Genomic DNA, 3,631 nt, shown 5'->3' with positions numbered 1-3,631 from the left:
AAACTTATGCTGTGCATTTTAAATCTTTCAGGAGAGGCAGGTGGTGCACTGTTTGCACTTACATGCTGGTAACCAAGTATTCCCTTGCTGGGAGTTCACACCCTCTTGAGGAACTCAGTCAAAGGATACAGTCTACTTACTGGACAAGAGGTGGACTTCTCATCTCCTCCTGGGAGTAATGTGGTCTAAAATCCTGCTTATACCCTTAGAGCACTTGTACTAAAGTTCTGTATGTAGCATGGGATCACACGCATATGTGTATATATATATATATATATATATATATATATATATATATATATATATATAACAAGTCTGTTGTGTACCTTTTTGTGCAATTGTCAGTCTATTATTTCACATCAAATGAGTTAGAAAGATAAAAATTCAACTCTGCAGAGCTAGGAGGTGTTCAATTCTCATACTCATTCAAAGTTCGACACTGAAAATAGTTAAGAAGATTTCACAACCTGAGAAGGTAAAAAGTTTTAAATACCCAGCATAAGGCTGGGGGATCTGTAGGGAGCATCTGTCAAGTATGTGCCCGCTGAAAATGTATGAAAACCCAGCAGTTTTGATCATCCACCTGTAAAACTGCAGTACTGGTTGATTGTATTCCACTGCAGAAAGTACCATTTCTCCTCACTTTCTTTTCACTGCAAGTATCAGTCTTCTCAGCCAAGAGCTCTTCAGCAAGGAAAGCAGAGCAGTACAACATCAGTTTATGAACAATTACCTATTCCCATAGGCTTGTGAAGGAGGACCTTGACACCTGTTGCCGACCTTAGCCTGTGTCATTCCAGATGTTACAGGGCTAGCAGGATGTCTCCGCAGTGGGAACTATTCTCAATCCAAATATCACTGCTCAAGGTCTCTAGGAGAAAAACAGTTTTAAGGGCTGGATTTAGAGTAGATTAAAGGAGAAGGAAATACTTGCAGCTCCTGACAGCTTCCTCTAAGAACACTATAATAAAGCAAACAGTCGTACGAGAATTCCCTCAAACAAAAAGCATTGCAGCACATAAAGCAAAAGAATATATAAAATTAAGCCTGTTTAGAATAGCAGCATGGCCAGTCTGAACTCCTTTCTGCTGAGACATTTGCTTTCATATAATTTTGATGTCTCTTTCTGAAGACAGAAAGGCCAGACAAAGACCAGTCAGGAATAAATCCAGGGAGAGGAGAAAGAAAAGGGCTGCAGTTGCATTGCCTGTTAGTATTTCCCAGAGCAGCACACAGGGAAATTTCAGGAGAAGGAGGTCTGTCTCCTGTCTGCTAAGGCAGAATAGGGAGATGCCAGGCTGAGCACTTCTCTCTGGCATCATCACATTGAGGTCTAACTAGCTTTCTTCCAGCATCTCCAGAGCACGCTAGAGTCGGGGTCCTGTCCAAGGGGTTCACCCACCTCTCCCATGTCAACTGTACTCCAGTGCATTATGCTGTTCCAAGAGGAATGTTGACTTTTTTGTCAGAGACACTAACCCAAGATTCGACAGCTTGAGCTACATTTCCTAGTTCACATGCTCCCTGTGAGATTTTGGGTAAATTTCTTCGTGCCTTTGGCTTTATCCTCTGCAGTGATTATTTGTATTTACATTCTCTGCACAAAATCTGGCCAAGAAGCAAGCATACCTGACCCCTGTGACTACTGCTGCCTCTCAGCATGCACAGCACCAAACTGGATGCACACTAAACTCCCCCAAAGTGGGTGTGCTCCTTAGATCAACCCTCTAACAATACCCTCCTGCTGATTATCTATGCCTCCTCCTGTATAGATCACTCAATTCCAGCAGGTGAAGCCTTCACAATATAACAGTTATTCTCTTGCAGGTGAGATTTTGAAAGTGCTGCTATTAAAAGATGGCATACGAAGCAGAGCAAGAAGAGAGATCACTTTGAATGACAGATGGGAATACACAGGGGTATAGCCCTATCCCGAAAGTGTGGTGAAAATGTTCTCACCTACAGAAATAACAATTCTTGCAGCTTCAGGTTTTTAAATATGAAATATATATATTATAAGGAGAGTTGGTTAAGTAGTTCAAATAGCTAAACTCTCCAGTGTACAAGGCTATCATTTTTGATAATGAGACATTTCTCCATTTTCCAAAAGGTTAAAGACAGACTCTATAAATTCTGCATCTAGCAGCCCAGGGAGGCTTCTCCTAATGGGCCCCACAGACATAATTTCATTGTCTGGAATGCATCAGGATCAGTTAATGCTGATGAAGTGCAAGGTTTTGTGTTTAGAATAAAAGCAGGAGCAGGTAAGGCTTCATGACTTGAAACTGCAAAACAGCTTTTCTGCAAATAAGCTGCAGGAGGGGAGAAGAAATTAACTAACTACAATGACACCAGAAAGTAACTCCTATAAAACAGTAGCTGAGAGAGGAATGTACAAGGTCATCTTCATACTCTGCATCACATAAAAGTTGATCCCTGCAAACCAGACTCCCTGGGCCAACCTTTGTTTCTCAGAGCAGGTGGCAAGGCTGCCCTTTAGGCACCAGCAAGCCAGAGGACGTGTCCCTCAGCCATCTGGAACTCCGTCAGCACACACTCACACTGGAAACAAAATGCACAAAGATTTGCATGACTGATTTTCTGCTCCATGCTCTGGCAAGGACTGCAGAGACGAGCAGCCTTGACCTGCTGACCATTTGTGACAAGAATTTACTTGGCAACAGAGACCCTCAGGTGGCCAGATGAAACTAGCCATCTGTCAGCTGTGAATCTGCAGCCAGCCACTGTATGAAAAGGTAAAAAACAAAAGGGAGGGGAAAAAAAAACAAACCAAAAAATCCACAAAAGAAAAAAGTCAAAGAAAGGACAGAGAAAGAACAGCACTAGCTGTGCTGCAGATATTTATTTTTCCTTACAACAACAGAGGGCGGCAATCCTCCATGCTGTCCACAGTCCTGGCCTGCTTCAAGCCCAATGTGATACCCTGGGGGCACCCAGCTCTCCCTTCAGCAAAAAAAAAAGCAGAAATTTTATTTCTAGGGAACAGCACATTTTTATGTGTTCCAGCTTACCAGAAGCAAGATGGCTAATGGTGGCTTCCAGCAGTAAAACAGACACCACTTCTCCCTTGTTAAATGATGAATTTTTTTCAGATGGAAATGCAGAACTATTTTTACACAGGCATACATTCACAGAAAAGCAACTAAGAAAAAGAACACACACCAGCCCTCTAAGGAGGCTTTGAGGTCTGCTGGGGTAGCAATCTTCTACCATGGGACACAAAGGCTCTTTCTGCTCCTCCCTCTCTAGTCTCTGAGACCCCTAAGAGGGCTCTGCATGCTCCCTGCATGAGGGACCATGCTATTGCCAAGAGCACCAGGCACATTGTCAGCTGTGGACCACAGAAATTCCACATTGAGCTGATCACCTCTGTCTTGAATCCACCTGGGTCCCCTAAGAGGAACCCAAGCACTGGACTCAAAATGCCATCAGGATGGAACAAGGGAAAAGACCCCACATCATGAAAGACTTTTGAGTTTATGAAGAAAGAAGCAGTTAAGAATTTGCCATTCATGGTGTAGCTTTTGACACATAGCCCACTTTGAAGAAAGACTCTCAAGCATTTAATTTCTTGATCTAGAGACAAAAGCAGCATCAGGTCAAGTGCTGG

The 3,631-nt window shown here is 42.9% G+C and overlaps 1 long non-coding RNA gene across 1 annotated transcript; it reads right to left on the bottom strand.

Moving 5' to 3' along the window:
• Nucleotides 1-545: 545 nt before the first annotated feature.
• On the bottom strand, nucleotides 546-3,287 carry LOC120759795 (uncharacterized). The gene is made up of 3 exons (XR_005703230.2): nucleotides 3,184-3,287; nucleotides 2,877-2,964; nucleotides 546-871 (listed from the first exon to the last, which is right to left on the bottom strand). It is a non-coding gene; the product is annotated as an uncharacterized LOC120759795 (long non-coding RNA).
• Nucleotides 3,288-3,631: the final 344 nt, after the last annotated feature.

This window comes from Hirundo rustica, chromosome 1, assembly GCF_015227805.2.
Source record: "Hirundo rustica isolate bHirRus1 chromosome 1, bHirRus1.pri.v3, whole genome shotgun sequence".
In the NCBI taxonomy this organism is placed as follows: Eukaryota; Metazoa; Chordata; class Aves; order Passeriformes; family Hirundinidae; genus Hirundo; species Hirundo rustica.
This window is presented reverse-complemented; position numbering and strand designations above follow the sequence as displayed.